A 21,880-nucleotide genomic window follows, 5' to 3' on the forward strand; every position below is an offset into this window, starting at 1 on the left:
ATAGTCTTCTCTGCTGACATTTTGGTGGAAAATGTTCTGGCTACGTCAGATTTGTGATGCATGAAAGACAGGAATTGATGCAGCTCCTAACAGACAGCACAGAGAGCTGCAGGAGAGCAGTGTCTGACACAGTCACTGAGAGCCTTTTTGGGACTGTGTCCTCCAGGGATTGTTTTCTCCCCTCCCTTTTGGCATCACACAGACCTGTCCTGGTGTTCTGGTTTGTTTTGGACCGGCTCAGCCAGGAGGGTCTGTGGATTTGTGGCTGCTCCACTGTGCCCCCCTGCCTGGGACTGCTGGTGAAAAGCAGGAAAATGTCCTGAGTGGATGCAGAAGGTCTGATGTGCTCCTTTAGCAGTCCAGCTCTGCCCTTCTGTGTCCCTGAGCTGTGCAGTGCTAAATGCTGTCACTCCTGCTATGCCAAGGCTAGGAGGAATGGTCAGTCAGAAATGATCTCCTTCAGTGGGTTTCTTGGGTGAGGAAATTAGCAACTCCACTTGTTAGTGCACTGAACCACTCATTCAGAACAGCATTTACTGAAAATCTATTGGAGTCACACCTTACTACCCTTTAATTAATGTATGTAACCAAAGGTATTGTTAGCAACCATATAAAAATGCACAGCTCAGTTGTCATGCAGCAGTTGAGAAGAGCTGAACCAATGTAGCAACCTCATAATATATAGCTTTATTGTAATCCAGAGGAGACAGGGAGGTGATACATATCTCTCTATTATATGAAATATGAACTCCATGGAGGAAGGAAGGAAGGAAATGGCTTCTACTGTCTTTTCAAATACAATAGGCAGCAAACCTGGGTGCTGGGAATGATTCAGTGCATGTGTTAGAGAGAGTGTGTGGGAAGTCTGAAATTATGAGCAGATTGACAGTTGTATGCACAGTAATTCCCTTCTGACAGATAGCCAGAATGCTAATAGTGGCAGGCATGCACGAAGAAATAAATGAAGAATGGGCCAAGAAAATGTTCTTTTCCTGGATCTGATCCCTGTAACCAGGCAAGCTTTGTGAGTTCCTTCCTATAATTAAAGCCTTCACCAATTCAAATTTTTCTCCAATGGCTCTGGAATATTTTCATTTCTTTTAAAATTAGTCTTTTTCAACATCAATTTATGATTAATTTTAAATATAAATCCTATCAAATATATCTGGGTATGAACTTTAAAGGCTCGTGAATTGCTGGGCCAGAATTGGCAACATTGAAATAATGTTCTTTCATTTGGCCACAAAATCTTTATATCCTCGTTGTCACCAGTTTAAAGAGATGATTTAAAAGCAGTCAATTGGCCTTTAAATGCCTTCAGAGATCCCACATAATTACATAGATGCCAAGCTCTACCCACAGGCAATCTGCAAAATTTCCTAGCACTCATAAATTGCCTTCATCTAGACTAAAAAAGAAACTATTATCCTTGTTAATAGATCTGATTTTATAATGACCTGGATCTCATGATAAATAAGTATTAACTTCCCTTCTTTGCTAATATTTAAAATGAGAAAATTTTCGAAATATTTAAGATCTTAATAGAATTCATCTGTTAAGGTAATTTATTGGAAATGGATGCCAGCTTTACGTTAAAAATGGCTCTTTATCATTTGAGAAGGAATTCTTGGGCAATGAGGAGGGCAGTAAAGACACATAATGCCAAGTGATTTCATTAGCTTTGTATGAAGCAGATGGGCTTTTCTATTACAGGAGTATCTGTGGAGAATGTTTTGAAACCTCCTGCAAGAACACTTGCTCTAAATTTCCTATTTTTTCTTGCTTGCTTTTTTGGATCAATGGGTGAGATGTTGCCAGATTAACTGTTATTTTAGAAGTCTCTTCTCTTTTATCTGAGGGCTGAATGAATGATGGTTATCACCAGCAGTTTCAAGGATGCAAGTCTTCTGCTGATTAGTGAAGAGTGAAGCTCAGTCCTCATTCCCAAAGTCAGCAGGACTGAAAGATGGAGCAGAGAAGGTGTTTGGCACAGTGCCCAAGGTGTGCAGAAGACTCTAGTCTGTTAATATAAAGGCACTTAAGCATGTGTGCATTTGCAAAACCCAAATATTTCAAATCATGGCTATGGAAGGAAAGACTTCATCTAAGACCCCTACAGGTGCATGTTCCACATGTTGGTGTGTCTGGCTTGCTAGGAAACTCTGTGTTGTATAGAATTAGCACAAATCATACCACACCTCTCTGACTGCCAAACAAAAGCATCAGAGGACTGCACATTGCCAACTGCCCTGGGGTTTGAGTTTTTGTTCCCAAATAATGTGGGGACTCTGGGTGGTTGGTTGGGTATTTTTACTAAAAAAAAGTAAGAGAACAGAAAGGGAAAACAGTCACTACGTGTTTGTTTAGCTGAAAGCTTCAAGTTATTGAAAGGAATGGCACAGCTAGTATATTCTTTCACAAAGGTAAATCAGGACAAGATTTTTTTTTTTCAGCCCTTCAGTATTTTTCAAAATCCTTTCCTAATAATTTTTAAACATTCTCTTGTACCTACTTCCACACTGTGGGAATTATTTAGCTATGTCAGCTATCTATATGTGAGGTTAAAAGACCTATGAATTATATACCCAAGATAACACTCAATAACCCCCAGATTATGACCTTTTCTGGAACTTTTTTCCCAAGAGCTGGATTCCCTTTGGATGTAGAGCTGCCAGGCAGGCACTTCAGATTTGTCAGCATATTCTGGTTAGCTCTCTGTGCTCGTTCCTTCCCAAGAAGCAGAAAGCAATATCCAGTTCAGCCACGTGGCACATTCCAGAGCAAGACTTTATTCTGCTCCATCACCTCAAGTTGTCCAATCTGATCTCAGCATTAAGCTAAAGGAGTTTTCTCTGGTCCAGTCTTTCCCACAAGAGCAAGATTTGAGACTCATGATTAACCATGATTTCAGCTATGAATCTCAATGCCCTCTGTTACCAGGGCATTGAAATATGAATAATTTAATTGCAACACCTCTATAGTTTGTAGGAAGTAAAGCTTAGGTTTGTAACCTACTTTCCACACCCCCACACACACATCCCCAGCCCCAGAATAAATGGAGACAATAAAACACAATGTGCTTTCTGAAACTCAAGGCTACTAATCTCCATTCCTCCAGAAACAGAGGCATTCAGGACACACAAATAAACTCCAAGTCTTTTTCTGAGTTCACAAGGTCTCATGAGCTCCTGTTAGAAAACTGTGCACCTGGGATTCCAGCAGGTTAAATTGTCTCCTGGAGCAGCTCTGCTCATGTCCCTGGGTTGCTGTGGCCTGGAGGCACTCCTGTTTTCTGATCCTCTGGGTGCTGGAGGCTGCTGCAGGGATGGTCACCCTCTGACTGGGGCTGCCTGCAGGCTCCCTGGCAGCCCCAGGCAGCACAGGAGAGCTGACAGAGCTTCTGGGAGTTTGGGGTGAGTTAACCTAGGAAACAGAGAGAATTGTGTGATTTAGGGTTGTTTTGAAGGACTTGGATGGGGAGGATGTGTAACACAGCTACAGTTCAGCCCTTCTGCAGTTGTCTCCCACGTGGATTGATTGCTTGAGCTTATTCTTGTAAATAGTTCTTTAAGTTCAGCTTAAAATAACGCTTTTGTCATTTTTTACATAAATTTATATTTTCTTTTTGGTTGCTCCCCCAAGAGCATCTGATTACAGTGTTCACTTCAGTCTCTGTGGGAATAAAATCACAACCAGCATTGTGCTCTGACTGAGTTCGTTCTCTTGATTACTGTCTTTGACTTCTGATTGCAAATGAGCTTTTAACAATAAAACCATACAAGAGAAATTAGAAAAATGTCAGGGCCATGTCTACTAGTCTCTCCTGAGGACTGCAGGATTGACAGAAATACTCAGTACAGCTGATGAAGTGAGAAAAATAATAGCTCATCTTTGAGCTCTGAGCTGTGAACCTTCAGCAGAGCTCACATTTACTAGAGCTGTTTGTTAAAGCAGCTCTTATCTCTGATCTGTCTCTCAAATGCAGTTTAATCTCATTTATCTACTTAATATTTGAGGAAGAGAAGTTCTGAACCTTAGGGAAAAGTGATACACTGACTTTTATTTGACAGCTCAGTATATTGCAAAGGACATTGCATTTCATGGAAAACCAACCCAGGGACATCTCCAAGTGCCTCTGAGTGCTAATTTAATGCTTCAGAGCTTCTCTGTGAGTGAAACTTTTCTAGCACAGTGTTTTGATTCATTAACAGCAATTCCATGCATGTCTCATCGAGCTCCCCCTTCCCAAATCAAATTGCCTTGCAAGTCATTAACATTTTTACTTGATTGTTTAAAAGTGTTTTAAATGTATAGTGTGGTTTTCAGGTCCTGCAAATCTCTCTATACATCATTCTCAGAAAATGCTTTAAAGTCTGCTGACAGAGCTGGGCTTCTCTCAACACAGTCTGGAGCAGCATCCCCCTCCTTGCCTCCCTGTCACAAAATCCATTAATGTGGCATCCCAGAACCTTCATGGGGGAAAGAGAAGTTCCATTTTAGAATAAATCTCAGATGGTTACAATCCCCTCCTTCAATCTGTCAGAGCACCAGGTCACACAGCAAGGAGGGAACACCTCCCCTGTCCACTTTCAGTTCTCTTGAGCAGAAAATCATTGAGTGGTCTGGAAGGGCAGCCAGGTCAGATCCCAGCATTGCAGACCAGCAGGCATCCACCTGGAGACAAGAGTCCCTGGTTCTAGTTCCCTCTTGGAGTACTTCTTTGGAAATTCAATTAAACATTCCTAGAACATAAGCTATGCTTCTGGAGGAGTGACTAACCAGTGAGCTCCTGAGCCATGCTCATGCCTGCCATCCCTTCCTGCTTCCACACAGACGCTTAAAAAATGTATCTGTGTTTCCATAACTGGAAAAAAATTAAATGTTGTTGGATGAACAGGTTAAATCTCTATTTACAGAATGCACGTGGGTTTGCACTAAGGCAGTCTAAATTCTTTTCAAGGATTGTTACCATGTTTGTCCTCTACAGAGACAGGTTTGAAGCTGGAAATACCACTATGATATCAGAACACTTTCTTTTTTTAGAACTCCATTTTGCAGCAAAGAAGTTGTTTTATTGCAGATTGTTGGCTCTCTCTGAAAGAAGTTATTTTGAAAGTAATTTGTATTTAATGCCAACTTCTCAGATTCAACTGACCAGGATTTAGATAATAACATTTCTTAATTGTCTTGATGGGGATCTGTGTGTTTTGAGGGCTGGTACTCACCCATAGACACAGCCTTTAAAGGCATTTGGAGATGCTGCAGTTTTCAGTTAAAGTTCTGGACTTGACAGACCAAATAGAAAAATGAAGCTTTTTTCTGTCAATCCTAAGAAGAGATCATACATTTTGAGCAGAATACCTGCTTTTTAAAAAATTATTATCATTATTATTTGCTTAAATGAAGACATTTTTATCCAAAGAAGGTTGGTTGATGAACATTTTTTTTCAGTCATTTAAAAACAGAATCATTTGGTAGAATGTGTTCCACAATCTCTGTTTGGAGGCAAAAAGATAATGAGCAGATCTGCAAAAGTAGGATGACAATCCCTTAAATAAGCTTTTATATTTTGTCCAGACATTCCTGAAGCTTCTAACTCTCATTTTGACCATTAATGTTTTATCCTAATAATGTCTTATTTTGGTTTGCCCTGAGACTAAAGTTGAATTACTATTGCCTGGGCAAATCCCTCTGGGGATGATTTAGAAATCTTTACAAAATCAAACTAATTGCAGAATGATAAATTAATTAAGCTCCTCAACATTTATTCACTTGGAATAATTCCCAGATAATAAAATACAGTAAACCAAATAATTTTGCTAGAATTGCTGAATGTAAAAACATGAATGTGGCTTCTTACTACTGGAGTATCTCTAACATGATAGTGTAGATCACTGTAAATGAGCTTTGTTTTGAAAGTTCAGAGATTTACAAGCACTATTTGAGGTCAGACTTTCTGTGGAGAGCAGAGGTCTCCAAGCTAAGCAGTCTGTTGCCTGTGGAAAAATATGTTCAAACTGCTTATGGCTGACTGTGGGTGTGCATGGCATCCATAGGCCGTGCAGTGATTCATGATTTACATAGCAGTGCTAGTCATAATAACAAAGCACAAAAGGAAAACAGAGTATCCAATTGCAGCCTTTTCACATGAACTTTGATGGCTGCTGTTAACAAGTTATTCAGTCTGCAATATGTATGCAAATAGAGGTGGGATTTAGGAACATACATAATTGCTAAAGGAATGAGACTTCAGCTGAATTTCCCAGGCATGAAGGAGGTGAAGGACAGTCCAAATGATTCAGCTCCTCTCAAGCTCAGGACTTCTTGGTCAAACACACAACAACACAAGAGTGGATGGCAGCCTTCCTGAAAGGCACCAGAACCTGACTCTGCTCCTTCTGAGCAAGGGAAAACCCAGCTGCACCTCCCTGGCTGCAGATCCCTGTGTGGGAGGCAGGGGACCACCAGTGCTGGGCAAACTGTATTTTTCTGGCTATGTTTTTCCCCCCAGCAACTTCTGCTTCTTGTGCTTGCAGAAGGCTCCCCTGATTCTGCAAGTGGAGTGTGCTGGGGTAGCACTCTGTAGGAGTCATGTTTTACTTTCTTCACATCTCAGGGGTTTTGTGGCCCACGTAGCTGAGAGATGCTCAGAGAAGCACTCCCAGATGTGTCTCTCTTCCTTTGCCATGTGCATGGAAACATAAAGTGCATGAAGGCTTGGCACACTCAGGGGAAGATCAGAAGGCAGCCAGCTGTATGACTCAGGAGGTACCACAGCAACGTTGCTGAATTCAAATGTTTGAACCAGCAGGAGTAACATTAAGGAATCATGGGGAAGAGCAGAAGGCAGCTCTTGCTCCTTGCTGCCAGGCTTAGCACAGATGAGTTCTCCTCAGGTTATGGAAAGGGATTGAGGGTATGCATGGGGCAGAGCTGCTCGTGCTGCAGTGACTCTGCTGGGCTGGCAGAAAGGAGGGATGGCCAGAAAGGAGGGATGGTTTGTTCTGTCCTCTGCTGGGCTGAGAGGGGCTTGGGGCACTGGGGCATTTGCCCTGGTTTTCGCCCTGGTTTTCGGAATAGCTCCTGGGAAAAGGGTGTAAAAGAGAAGTCTTTGCTCTTGTAGACCATTGTAACTTTGTGACATTCTTAAATTTATGTATGTTCTCTAATTTTTCCTCATGGAATAAGCAGTAAGTGCAAAGTTAGTTACTTTTACCTCTGTAACTTTCTGCCATGAGCTATTCTCTCGATTTTTCCAGGAGTACAATTATTCTGCAACTGGTTGGGCTTTTTCCAGTTGTGTTTCTTTGCAGGATCTATCCCAGCTTTGCAGTGAAGCTCTAATACATCAATCAAAGCTGTGCTCTAAGCATTCTGTGAATTTGACGCGAATGCCTGACAAATAACCAATGCTTTCTATGTCTTGCATAGATTTAAGACAGGGACAATCATGTAATTCCCTGTCACTGCCTCTGCCAACCACTCACATTTTTTACTTTCCAAAGCAGCAGTTAGTAAGGTTGGCTGAACAGAGCAGGACAGAAATAGTCCTTGGTATGTCTAAAATTTGCCAACATTTTAATCTATACCAGAAAAAAAAATTAGTTGAAAGCAGAAGTGCTCCTCTGCTTTCTAAACCAAAGCTGTAGAATGCTGCCTACTTGCTGGTTTAGTAGTGCACCTTCTTCAGGTGGAAGCCAGCAATGTGTTCTGCACTGAAAAACCACTGCCTATCCACCTTGATCACATTGCAGCAGGTTCAGATTGTGCCTGAAAACGCTTTCCAATCAAAAGAGCCAGGATGATTTTCAAAAATTGCTGATATTCTTCTGAAAGCTGTCAGCATCAGAATAGCAACAGTTGGGCCCTTTCCATCTGTACTTTTTGTTGCTGGATTAATTTTAGATGCGCTGCGTACGGATTATGCATAAAACGCTGCCTCCCTGCTTTTGTTGTTGCTGCAGTGAACTCAGCAGTCACTCTCTCTTCTGGGGGTCCCAGGGTCCAGCACGTGAGCCCCTCTGGCAGGGCTGCTGCCTCTGGGAGCAGACACCTGCTGAAACCCAACGAGAAGGTAGAGGAGCTTTGAGAAGAGAAGCTTTTCTGCAGCTCCCTGTGGCAGGCAGCTGAGGCAGAGCCCCCAGCACAGGTTCCACCAGCTGTGGGCTCTGGGCAGAGCTGGGAGCTGGTGGAGATCTGCTAAGCATCCCTTGCTCCACCTGCAGAGCTCTTGGAATGGTCACACTCTGGAACTCAAATTAATTTGGATGCAAATAGCCCCTCTAGTTGGATTTGTGACATTTTCCCCCTCAAATATTTTCTAGTGGCATCAGGGAAACGGAAACTGATAAAAGCATGTTTTAAAAGTTATTTGATGAAAGCATGTTCTCTGGGGACTGTCAGCTAGTTTTTCAATGTAGATTTCCTCTGGTTCACAGCTGCTGGTTGTTTAATTAGTAATGGGGGGTCTATTGCCATTGGCATTAGTCAGTAATTCCTGAAAATAGCTAGCACAGGGAAACAGGGTGTTTGTGCTCTTTTGATTGAAGAAGTTGAAGTCCTGCTTTAGAAAAAAAAGCATCCCTTGGTGATAATATTCATGTAAAGTCATAAATGAAGCCAAAAAACCAAATGGAGCCTTTTTAAACTTGGAGCCTTTTCTAGCATTGCTCTATTCTTGTAAATATGTAGCAGGATAAATATTACTGCTTTTTTTTAAAGCTCTAATTAAACTTCTAACTTCTTAAATGTTGCCTTTTCTTTTTTTACAAATGTGACCAGAATAAATGGTTTTAAATAGTTGTTTAATTAGTGGACTAACATTAGCATTAAAGTTTCTCTTCTGGACTGTTTTCTATTCAGCATCACATCCATTGCAAGTCCATTATTTTTCTCCTTTGGCTTGTCAGTGTCCTGGTGCTCCCAGTATTGGCATTTCAGCATAGATCAGTACAGCACAGAAGAATCACAAGCAAGAGTTAAGTTTTAGTACAATGGATAAAATGTTTATTCGGTGCAACTTTTTCTGTGCAACTAAATTTTTTATTTCCAATCTAAATTCTAATTAAACATTGTCAAAAGGAACTTAAAGCTCCTTTGCAAGGTAACTGTGCCCCAAGCTGAATGGTGATTAGAGGAGATACACATTAAAATAATCTTTCTGTAGTGTTTCCTGTTAATTAATGCTAATGTGGCTCTTCAGACACTGTGGCATTGCACTTCCAATTATTTGCCTTTTTGGGACCACCAGCACAGGAATTAGATGGTGGAGCAAAGAGGATCTACAAAAATTGTTTCAGTGGCGTTGTGTTGAATAGAGAGAAAAGTGTTGGTAGAGTCAAGGTTTAGAAAAGACAAATTTAAACGTAATACCTTGAGGCTTTGGAGGTGTGGGTGGAATGACAGAAAGATGACACAGTCTGAATACTAGGCAAAGGAAAGCAGCAAAATCTCAAAAATAACCTGAAAGTGGGGTATTGCCCCCAGAGGGCTTGTTGAAATTATTAATTGAGTGAAGAGTAATTTAGAAATTCCAGAATTTTATAAAATATTTGTGATAGTAGTGAAACTTCTTCATCTGAACTAGTGCACTTGGGTCACAAAATGCCTAGGGTTGATCATTCATCACATGTGTTCTCATAATCAGAAGAATTTTTTTTGTCTAAATCAGCATTCTTGACATATAAATTGATTTATTTCAAAGATCTAAAGGCCTTTTATCTGAGCTGATTACCTACCAGTGAAATAACACTAAGGCTTCTGTGAGAAGAGCAGACTGTACCTGCAGTTTACAAAATCAAACAAAAAGTGCTTTATCTGAAATACTTTGAGACTATTTAATTTCAGCGCACGCAAGCTGCCCTCAAATACATCTCATAATTAAACTTTTTTGGGAATGTGCTAATAGTAATACACCAGCTGGTCAGCTTAGTTACAGAAAACTTTCCTAGGAGAAATGCAACAATCAGACTCTCAGTCATGGCTCTGTCTTCTCCTGACAGCCAGCACTATCCCTCCCCACTAATGTAATTTCATAGTCACTCCTGCCTAAATAGCTGAATGAAAAATGGGCTTTCTGCTTTTCTTTACATCTTCCTGATTCTATATCCATTCTCAAATATTCACAAAATATTTCAGACTATCTCTTCTATTATAATTGTGCTGTTTGGATTCATGTATATGAATAAGTTCCTTTTTTAATATTGGATTTTATTTAAGTTAATATTTAAAATAATTTCACTGCTAGTTAAATTACATAGAAGATACACTGGTACCTGATACACTGCAGGTTAAATGAAAAACCTGAATAACGCTTTAAACTACAAGTGGAAGGTTTTCTGAAGTGAACTGATACATGCAAAAAGGTTACAGAGAAAGAAAAATACTCTGAAAAACACTAAAGACAAAACATTTGCTGTTTTTTTTTTTCTAAGTTGCATCTTAAAAAAAACCATTGATCAAGGATCAAAGCTTGAAGGGTCATATTATTGAGCTGCTTGAAGTATCAAACTGCAAATCTGACTCCACTGTGGTTTTAACTGCCAGGTCAGCTTTTAGTAAATATGATCTCAGACAAGATGCCCTGGTTTTTGTGTTCTCAGCTGAATTCTCTGCAAAACTACAAAAGCTTCTTTATTACTTGAATACGCAGATAAAATGTTCAATTATTTGTTACTAATCACTTCTGAAACACTGAGGAACGGAGGGACTGAAAAAATTTTCGTTCAGCTCATTCAAATACTGGTCCTGTTACCATAGGTAATTAAATGTGTAGTGTTGGATAAAAGTTTTTGAAGTGCAAAACATGCCAAATCCCTTTTCCTTTGTGTTACTTAACAAATCAATTATAAAATGTTGTTTTTCTTCAAATCCATTAAATTTCAGTTGCCATTCTAAAAACAGCTGGATGCATCCACCAGTTAAAACACCTTTAATCTGTAGCTCAGATCTGCTAGTATTTAATTAAAATGTCATTCACCAGTTACAACACTTGCATTTTAAGATTCTGAGTACATGTGCATTAAATTATATAACTTCTTGAACATCTGCATCATAACCTTTTGGTCAGCAAAGGCAAATATCAAATTTACTGGAAAGGCTTACTTAAAGTAAATTTATCTGTGAATCTGTAGATATTAATAATTTCTAATTAATGAGAATTAGTCCTTTTCAAAGACAGCAGGAAGTACAAATGTAAAGACTAAAACTGATCTGTTAACTTTGGGGTTATTTTTTGCTGGCTTAAATCTTGAGTAAAAAGACTGTTTGAAACTTTCAGTTTACCAGTACTGCACCACAGCTAAGAATTGGTCTAACTGTTTTAAAAATAATTCAAAAGAGAAAGTGAATTTATGAGCGTATAAATTTTTTTTTGTGCTGAATAATCATCATGGAAAACCAGAAAGTATAGGCAAAGAAACTTTCCTGACCTTTGTGACCTTTCTGTAAAAATACACTAAAAGTTACTAATTTACTAATTTTAGTAAATTTCCTAATCCTGGTGTACAGGATGCAGGGAGGTGCACCCAGACTCAGCTGTGCAACCCCCAGGATGTTTTATTAATCACAGGCCCATCAACTTGAGCTGGCTGTGGGCTGGGGGAAAATCCATATTAAAAAAAAAATATGCTCTGTAATTTTTTCCTGTAGGGAAAAAATTAATCTTTCATCTTCTAATAAACAACAACCGGAAAAAATTTGCTTCATGGATGCTCATGGATCCAAAAGAGGCAGGCAGCAATGATCTTTGTTTGGCACCAGCAAGAGGCAGAGCTGCTTGTTTCCACTCTAATCCACAAAGGGCCAATGCCTTCCAGCTCCTTTCAAAGCCTTTGCTAGCCAAGAAGTAAAATCTGTGCTGCAAATTAGAAAGGCTGAAATATTATCAAATGTCACTTGGAGGACAGAGACACCCATATGAGTTTGTGTCCCAAGTAATCTCAGGACCATTTTCCCCAATAAAGCCTTAATCTTTCTCTGTGTTTTATCAGAACTAGTCAGTCTTTTCTACTACTTTGTTCACTAAATCACAGTTCAGGCTCTACAGACTGTAACATGAAGATAAGAGTTTGAAGTCTAAATGGAAAAAGATTTATCTATATGAGCTGCAGTTTATGGAACCGTAGCAGATAAAGAGAAATATATTTTTGGAGCTCCTTCAGGTTATTTTCTTCTGCAATCTGCTGTGCTGCTTAACCAGTAAATTAAGTAGGCCAATTCATAGAAACAGAGGAAATTATAATCTATTCACCACCGCTTCTAGGTGATAATTTAACAAACAACAATTTTATCCTGCCAATTATCTGGGATTGTTCTAAAGGGAGCATTATAAAGACTAGAATGTACCTTTGTGGCAACAGGGTAATTTTGAATAACATTTTAAAACTCGCTTTATACAAAAGCTTGTATGATCAATGGTCTGAAGATCTTTCATTCAGAAGAGTAAGAGAGTGTACATCATAAAAGTCATTTTAATTTCACAGGTTTTCAATGTTGCATTTTGAGTTTGAGTGTTACATAGGCTTCCCCTGCCAAATCCAAGCTTATAGTATGTAAAATAATAGTTTATTATATGCAACAGGTACTTTTTTACCTTCAGGTTAAAAAGTGAAAGTATTTCTGCCATCTAAACTTTTGTGGATGGCTGGGGATCAGGGATAAATTCACTAGGACAAATCCAAATAAAGGAGCTTGCCCAGGTTCTCACGAATTCCAGCTGCTGAGTGTTAGGAGGGCACACATCCTTCATGAGGCCTGAGGCAGGGAATATCACATCACTAGGTTATGGCTGAACAGCCTCTGCTCCCTAGGGGAGCAGTAAGTTATTATTTTTCAGGATGTGCTTAATGATTCTGTAGGATGACATAAAGCTCACCTGGGAAACTGTTTTCCTCTTTTCTGCTCCTGGAATTTTATTCCCAACTTTGACTGTATTTCCACAATACATTCACTGGGTAAAGAACCCCTTAAATGTAAATTAGCATCTGAAGTGGTAGGCTATGGAGTCATGCATTCCTGCAGTTCCATCCATTTTGGTCTGATTACTGTTGAATTTTCTACCATTTTTCTCTTGCCTTGCTTCTTGCTTTTGCTGTCCTTTTCGAGAAAATGATCACTCACCTACCTTTATTTTCATAATGTTTTAGATGAGAGATAAGCTTTTTGTTGGGGGTTTGTCTCTAATGATTCATCTCTAAATCATGATAATAAAATAATTCTATTTAGTTAATTGCTAACTTGTTGTAAGTTGTTATTAAAGTTTAGTTTCCTACCAGCAATTACTCCTCAGAAATCATATTTTATACACTCTGTAAATCAGTTACACTGTTCATAGTGCTATTATACCTGTGACATTGTAATAGCAACAGTAAAAATCAACTCATCTTTCTGCTGACAGAATAAAAGCAGTAAATGTCAAACTAATGAATATAGAGTGGGCATATGTAAATGACCTAGGAGAGCAGAGAGGTTCTTAACATTTCTCATTTTAAGCATAGATCAACCTGAGTTTCACTGTGTGAAAGACTCTTGTGTGGTTAATCTGCACTGGCTGTAACTTGACCAGAAATCATTTCTAAAAGGGCTCTGTATTCTTGCTAAAAATTAAGAAATGTTCAATAGATGCCCAGCTTGAGGAGAATAAAGCTGACTGAGCCCTGGGCACACACCTGTGCTCCTTGGTGTGCCCAGAGCAGGGATGTGCTGCTGCTGCTGTGTGCCACACCTCACCTGGGCACTGTGCCCAGAGCAGGGATGTGCTGCTGTGTGCCACACCTCACCTAGGCACTGTGCTCCTGGCCCAGGGAGCTGCAGGGGAGGGATCCTGCCTTGGGGCATCCTCCCCACGTGTGCATGCAGGCACTGGGAATGCCCCAGGCTGAGGACACAGCTGTAAGCCCTCGTTTGGGAATACCCCAAAAACTGAGTTTTTGAGAGCAGTTTCAAAACACTGTCTTCTAAAAAATCTCTTTCATAATATGTTGGAAAAAAAAAATCAAAATATCATCTCTGGCTTTCTCACAAATTAAAGAGCATTACTGGCTTTTTTTGATTCTAGAAATAATTTCTGTTTATTTGGCTACATACCCAACTTAGATAAGTGGTATTTTTAACAAAAAAATTCATATAGGTTGTCAACCATAGGAAAATATTCTGGCTAAAGAAATAAGCATTGATTTAACAGATTTAAAAATAAAATTAAAAAAACATTAGCATGAACGAAATAAGTTATAAAACACCTGAATATCATTTTCTGAGGATGTCCCAAGGTGGATGCCCTCTATGCATTGAAAAGATTATCATAGACAAGGGGCTAGATTATATAATTCAAGAAGTTGGACAAAATATACTGGCTAGTCTGAGCACTCTTCTCTGGACTGAAATGCCAATAAAATTTTTCCACATTCACCCTTCCCTGAAAAGGCTTGAATAGATAAAATCAGCTTTTGTTTAGGAGCAATCAGTCTCAACCTGCTCCATATGGCCCCTGCCAGTGCTTTTTGTAGCAGCACTTGTGCTGAGCAACCAAACCACTCTTTCTTCAGGAGAGTCATTAAAAATCTCTTATTCTTTCAGTTCACCACTCTCCAACAAGTATAGGTACTTTCTTCAGCATTGAATTTAATACAGCAAGGATTTTCCATTAGCTGAGCTGAGAAAACCCAGACATTTTGGTAGATGATAATGTCTTCAGGTATCTAAATTAAAATCACTTAAACAAATGGATTCTCTATTTAATGTAGCATTAGTTCAAAAAAGCACATGAAACAGGGATTAGTATTCAGTAGACTTCTTATTTTATTGTAAAAAAGTAATTACCTTTTAAATACTCTCCAAATTAACATTTTAATATTCCTCTAGGCTTATACATTTTAAAAGCATAATATAACTTGGTACCTAATACAGAAGAACCCTCTTTCCTTCTCTGCTAAATTAGTCTGCTGTATAAATTTGAATAATTTGCAATGTAAGTGACAGCAATTCTCTTTCTTACAAATAAAACTCGTATTACGACAAAAGATACTCAGTGTTTTCAGCTAATTAGAAGGTGAAGAGTTTGCATTTCTTGGTGAGCTATTTGGGGAAAAGACTCTCTTGTGTTACCCATCTTTATGTTTTACCAGACCTTGTCAAGGTAAATTATATGACCTAAAATGGAGTTCCATCTCAATCCTCTGGTGAATTTTGCATATTAAAAGTCCCAGCTGGCTGAAATAACACATAGAATTTACTTTAATCTTTTAAAATTGAGATCATCTAACTGTTTACATGTTATTTTTGTGCTTCCACATAACATTTTAATCAGTGTATATTGTGACAATAAAAACACTTTCTTCTTTTATCACCGAATTTATTTTTTGCTCATGTCTGAAGCAAATGAATCACTTTGTCATCTTGATAAAGCCACATCATTTAGTAAGAACTTTGCTTCAAGGGGACAGATAGGAAAAGGCTTTAAGTTTTTAGAATAAAAAAAGATTAATCTGGAAAAAAACCCAGATGATAAGGGAAGTGCAGGAGAGATATAATAAAGGTGTAGTGGGCTTGTCCACCAAATGTGTCAGTGGTCTGTTAACCACAAGAGTACATGGGGAAAAGACAGGATAGTGAAAGATCAAGGGCTATGCAATTTTTTTAAGTCATTTATTTTATTAAATGACAATGGTAACTGAAAAATGCAATGGGAACTACCACAGGGCAGCCCTGTGAAAGTGCCAGCTGCTCAGTGTCCCATCCCAGAGCAGGTTTTAGTGACAGGGCTAGAGAGACCCAGCCCTCTGCTGATCCAGCACAGTGGCTCTGAGCCTTGCTCCTGGCATCATCCCCTCTGCTGTCCCTGTGCCCATAGCCTTGGATTATCCCAGTGTGAGCAGGTCCCTGTGCTGCCCTGGCAGTGGGGCTGCAGGAACTGCTGAAAGCTCAGCTCCTTATCCCACCAGGCTGTCTCATCTCCTGACCTCTTTTGATCAGCCCTATTTCTCTCCTAATCCTCTAAAATATTTGTGCATCATTTGCTGGTATTTGCACCTAGCCTTGGGTCTCTCTCCTGGCTGCTGTGTGAGTTTGTGCACTGGTTTGAGAGGTGACAGACCTGACAGTTACAGCAGGAGAAAAATGAGCCTCATCTCCTATGGCACAGTATCAGAACTGTGCAGTTCCTAAAGCTCCCTGTGGCGTTTATGTGTCTGAAAGATCCTGGGTAAAAAACTTTTTCTGGAAAAACAGGTAGAACTGCTGCTTTATAGCTTTGTGGTGCCACAGCCTGTCCTAAGATAGCCTCATAATTGCTGTGAGATTCTGGGAATGTAATGGGTAGTAAAATAAGCAAATGTTTAGCAGGTAATAATAGATTTACTACCTTCTTTTCATGAGGAAGTATCACCCTAAAATGCAAGGGACATAAGTGTGTGTGTTTTATATATATCTATAGATACATCTGCCTGGAACTGTGGCTCCCTAGCAGCCAAAAGCTCTTTCTGACTCTTTTGCCCTCTATTAAGTTCCTCTTAAAACACACATTTTCCCTTAGGCTTAAAATAATGACATCAAAAACCTCATAAATTTTCACAGAAAAATGTTAGTGGCGGCTATTTTTTATTTGGGTATTTTTTTAATCCTTTAAAATATTCATAAAACTTATAATTTTTCTGTTTCACTTCAAGTTAAGGTTTTGACACAGCATCATGAACAAGGAAAATGACAGTCTAATTCATCAAAGTAAAATTGTTTCATTGCCTTTGTGGAATGGACATGCAACTGAGACCATAAAGCTTGAAAATTATTTTCAGAGTATGCCACTGCCCTTCATTTTAAGGCTTAGGGGGTTTTTTAAGAACTAAAACCCCTCCCCCACTTTCCTCCCCTTTTTTCTGGTTACATTTGTGAAACTAATATTTCCCTTTCTCACTAGGTTCAGTTATAATCTGCCAATGTAACTTTGCCTTCAGCTGAGTTCTTCTGAGTGTACTCTCATAAAATGCAAGCAGAACTGGTCCACTGGCCTTTGCCAATACCTGTCCCTTTTCCTGGTAAATACTGCAGGCTGACCAAGTAAAAAGCATTTCTGTGTCATTCCCTTTGGAAAATAAAATAAACTGTAAGACTCATGTTGTTTTGGATGCAGAGCTCACAGTGAGTGGTTATATCAGTAAGACACTGAAATGAGCCTTGCTGACCCAGTGACATGAAAATCTGCCACTCTGGGGCTCTCATGGAACCACAGGAGTCACCTTAGGGTGTCAGGATTGGGTGTGGAATAGGGATTAGGCTCTCTGTTCTAGGCTTTACAGAGGTTTAACATATAATTGATTTGCTTCCTATGCTGACTCCTTGCCAGTGAGAAATTAATTGGCCTGTTCTGGTATGTCTGACTCCTTATTTAGGCAGCTATGGTGAACTTTAATTTTGATTTAAATAAAAGAAGTGGAAGCCCCAATGGCACACGTAGCCACGGGATGATTTACCAGCAGCATTTTGGTTAAACTGCAAGGGATTAAATGATCACAAATCCCACAGCTATGCAAATAAGGCAAATGCTCATTGAGGTGAACCTGTAAAGAAGACAGACTTTGGCAATGGGATGTGTTTCTGCATTGTGCATTGTATAACTGCATAGTTTAGAGACTCTGAAGGGAAATTAATATGGGAAGCTCAAAAAATACCAAACAAAAAAACGTTAAAAGCTATGCTTAAGGAACACTGCCTTGAACCAATTTTTCCCTGGGAAAAACAGTAATTTATACTCACCTATTTAGTTTTAGCCAAAGAGATCTGTTTTAATTATAACAAACCACTGGCAGAAATAACACTTCTTAAACACATTTTTTAAAAAAATCTCTCTCTAGCTAGCCAGTAAGACAAAAAGCAAAGTGCTGTGGAAATTCTCTGGCCTTTTATACATATTTGAATTGAAATGACAGAAGTTTATAAATTGGAAGGTCATGAAAATTACATTAAAGCAATCATATTTGTAAATTAGCTGTGGTGAAATACATGTGCATTCTAATTTGGTCCCTTAACTTTCATCACTGAAAGCAGTTTTTTACAAAAGCTTGGGAGAACCAGCCACATGTATGCAACAAGTGACAGACATTTACTTAATACAACAGAAATCTTTAACAAAAATTGGTCTTTTATTGTGGTCATTCTCAATCCCACTGCAGGTGTACAGCATCTCTTTAACACAAGCTCTGAAAGCATCCACAGAGACAGCATTTGCCTGAAAACCTCTCTTTTAGTACAGCAAAATACATTCAGTGTCACTGACAGTCCCTGAATATGAATACCAGTCCACAAGCATGGTAAACATACAAATGTTCTTTTACATAGTTAAGTGTGGTGGAAATCTGTACCAGGCTTTACCTTTGAGTTTTAGTGGCATTCCCTCCACCTCGTGTCAAACTTATTGCTGAAATTATTTGGCTTTCTCAGGCAGAAAACAATTTTCATTTGTATGTAACAGCATTTTCCTCCATAACAAAGATGTGAGTACTTCCAATAGAAATGTATCTAATGTAATGTATTGAGCTCATGGAATATTTTTAGCACACTTCCATCAGAGGAAGATGAAGCACATTTTATAAATCTATCCCGTTCTTCAGAAGCCAATTCTTCATTTTTCTTCTTCCTGGTCTGGCTTGACTTTTTCTGGCTGCTTTGAAGCACATTTGGTCATGACTCTTTTTCCCTGGAGAAATCAGAACTTCTCCTGTTGTTAAAAAAGTGGATGAATTAGATGAGAAATATCCTGGAGCAACTAAAAGCTCTGACCAAATACACCACTGAAATAAATGGAAACATTTCTCAAGAGGAAATTAGATCATGTCTATTGAGCTAATTCTCTAAAATCCCATACAAATGAGGAAGCTGGGGGAAAGTGGAGCGTTCTGGGGCTTTCAGCCCTTTGTACTCATCATACTGTTGTGAGAACTGAGGAAGTTCCCAGTCTGTTTTAGGCAGTTCAGTGGCAAAAGCCCTAAATCCTTCACTAAATACAGGTGACTTCATGGGAACCCTGCCTTTGGTGCAGCTCCCAGCTCTGGTGGCAGCACCAACCTCCACCTGCTCGTGGAGACCGCGCGCATGGGAGGCACAGACAGGAGCCAGGGCAGGGATGAGGAACTCTGCCCTGCTTCCATGAAACTGGCTGTAGACATAGGATTGCTGCAGAATCTTTGCATAACAATAATCAAATTATATGAATGATCAAATTCCTGCCTCTCTCCTCGAGCTGGGAGAAGGGAAGAGCCGCTCTTGTGCAGCAGTCAGGCTGAAATGTCATAACACAAACATCTCAAGGTTACAGGACAGGGTTTCGGAGCATCCCTCTCCAGTCTTGCAGCAAGGGGCTCTTTTGTCTTGTTATAGCCTCCCTCTTCAAACCATGGAATTATCCATGTCTCTCATTTTTACAGACAAACCTGCGCTGTCACTTATTTCAAATATTTTATTACATGAAAACACATCCTGGTAACACATTGTCCAAATTAAAGGAAGGGCTGGTAATCATATCAAAGCTCAAAACTAGATATAAAGGAAAGAGAAAAACATTTTAAATTCTATGCTTTAGGCAATTGTAGATTTTCTTTTAATGCCAGAATAAAATTCTGGATTTTATATGATTTGCCCTAGAGAATGTTCTTTTTCTCTTTTCTGGGCTGATAGAAGATTATTTCAGAAAGGGTATGCTAATATTTTTTTAAAAAATTGTTATTTTGCAGCAGTGACTTTACATGCATAATTGAACTTCTGATTTTTCTTTTCTTGTAATGACAAATGAAAGGTTCTTAGCATGACTTTTGCTTGTTGCATTTACTACTTTCTTTGAAGACAGAAATTTATAGATTTTTTTCAGCTTTTGCAACTATTGTTGAGAAGTAATGTTCATTTAATTTGCCTAATTTTATATTTTCCTTGCAACCATCTTCAGGATGGTAGATTTGACTGAGGAATCCCTGCTGTTTTTAAACAGACCTGGTTAGTTCAGCAAAAGATGCCAAGTTTTCTGAGGCAATAATGAGTTTATCCAGATGCATTCTTTTATATTTTTCCATGCTTCAAAGGAGATTTTTCAAAAGGGCTGAACTAAGTATACTTCAGTGACTTGCTTTCTCTTCTCTTGCAAAAGGTAAAAATAAGTATACTGTAAACACAATTTCCTGGAACTAGCAAGACCACACAACTACTGAATTAATGAAATATCGTTGATTTTGACTGAGTAGACAGAAAACTAAAGGCAAAATATTTATTCAGTCTGGTACGTTGGTTTATAAAACTGGATGAACTCTTCTGGAAACTTTGATACATTTGTAGGCATTTTTTTCTGAAGTAACTCAACTAGCTCTCTGTGGAAGATTGCAAAAGGCAGAAATTACAATTTCAATCAGTAAAGTCCCAGCGTTACACAAATCATCAAATATTACCCTCAGCAATCACCATATATTAATATCCTTTAGAAATAGCTCAATGGGGGTTTTTAGCTTGGAGCTCTGAGAACTGAATCTGGGAATCATGAGCATCTTTTCAGTTTTCAGCAAATAAAAGCCATTCTGTCCTTTTGGAACAATCCCTGTGTGAGAAGGGATTCAGTGAAGGAGCAGAGCAGCTGAATTTTGGGTGTGGACAATGACAGGCTCATTTGGCAAATGTTTAGAAAGCAGATATAGAAAGTATAATTCACTTCAGACTCATGCTGAACCCAATCTTTAGTGGTGATAAAAATCTTAGAAGATTAAAAACCATGAAGAGGGACCTGAGTTTGTATTTCTTGCAAATTTTAAAGCTCACTCATCTGATTCAATTTTTCTTACGCTATTTTTAAATTTACTTGCTTGAGCCCTTCTCGTAAAAAAAAAACCCAAAACAACTAGTCTTCACAATCCCTACCTCATCAGCATTTGAAATAAGAGGTGTCTCTTATTCCAGGATATTTTTTAATTTTACATATTAAAACAATTCCCCAAGTCTTAATTTTCTCCTTTCTCTTTCTCTGTGTCTTCCTGAGAAACATTTTAAAAGACAAGAACTACTGCTTAAGCGAACTGTGAAGAGGATTTGATGACACGTTGATCTTGCACTTATTTGAGAATACTGTAATTTAAATAGGGTTTTTTCCTGAAAGATTAAAAAAGTAATATGAAAATTTACAATGGCACAAAAACCAATGGCATTGCTTCCAGTACCTTCCAGTTCTGTAAGTGCATCATCTTGGTCAGTAATCAAAAAACTTAATCAGTAATGTTCTTTAAATAATGCTGCACTCTTTGGAGCAATGGCTGCCTGGAAATCTGTTTTCCTGCCAGGGAGCAGAGGGAAAAGAGTGAGTGGATTTTGTCTGCATTATTTATAGTATTAATTTGATACATAATTCCCTGCTTTCTCTCAATGCAGTAGATTTATTTGCTACTCTTTGACACCTCTTTCTGCAGGTGGTGGTAGCTTCGAACAGAGCATGAAAAACGTTGTTTTTCTTTTTATGAAACTGAAATGTGAAGCAATATAGGTATAATAATAATAATAGGATACTACCATCAAGTCACATGTTTTACTACTCTGCTATTTCTATTACTCCCCAGTAAGGCTGTTGCCAAACATAGGAGTTTGGCAAGTGCCAATAGTGTGTTGCAGTATTAGATGTACAGGCTGGTAGGGGGTGGGAGCTGGGAAAAGTGTTAGGAATGAGGCTCCCACCACAGGCAGTCTCCCTCCTAAGAGCTGTGCTGAGAGGGCAGGGCGTGCACAACTCTCACTTTCTGCCTCTTCACTTAGGCTGTGTTATGCTGGCCTGCCTGCGCTCTGGCTGGTTCCTGGAGTCTTTTATTTCCATTTCTTTCACAACCCCATCTATTGGATTCACCCTTCTGGCTTTCCTCTGGAAGGAAAC

This window comes from Fringilla coelebs, assembly GCF_963513975.1.
Source record: "Fringilla coelebs genome assembly, chromosome: 8".
Classification (NCBI taxonomy): Eukaryota; Metazoa; Chordata; class Aves; order Passeriformes; family Fringillidae; genus Fringilla; species Fringilla coelebs.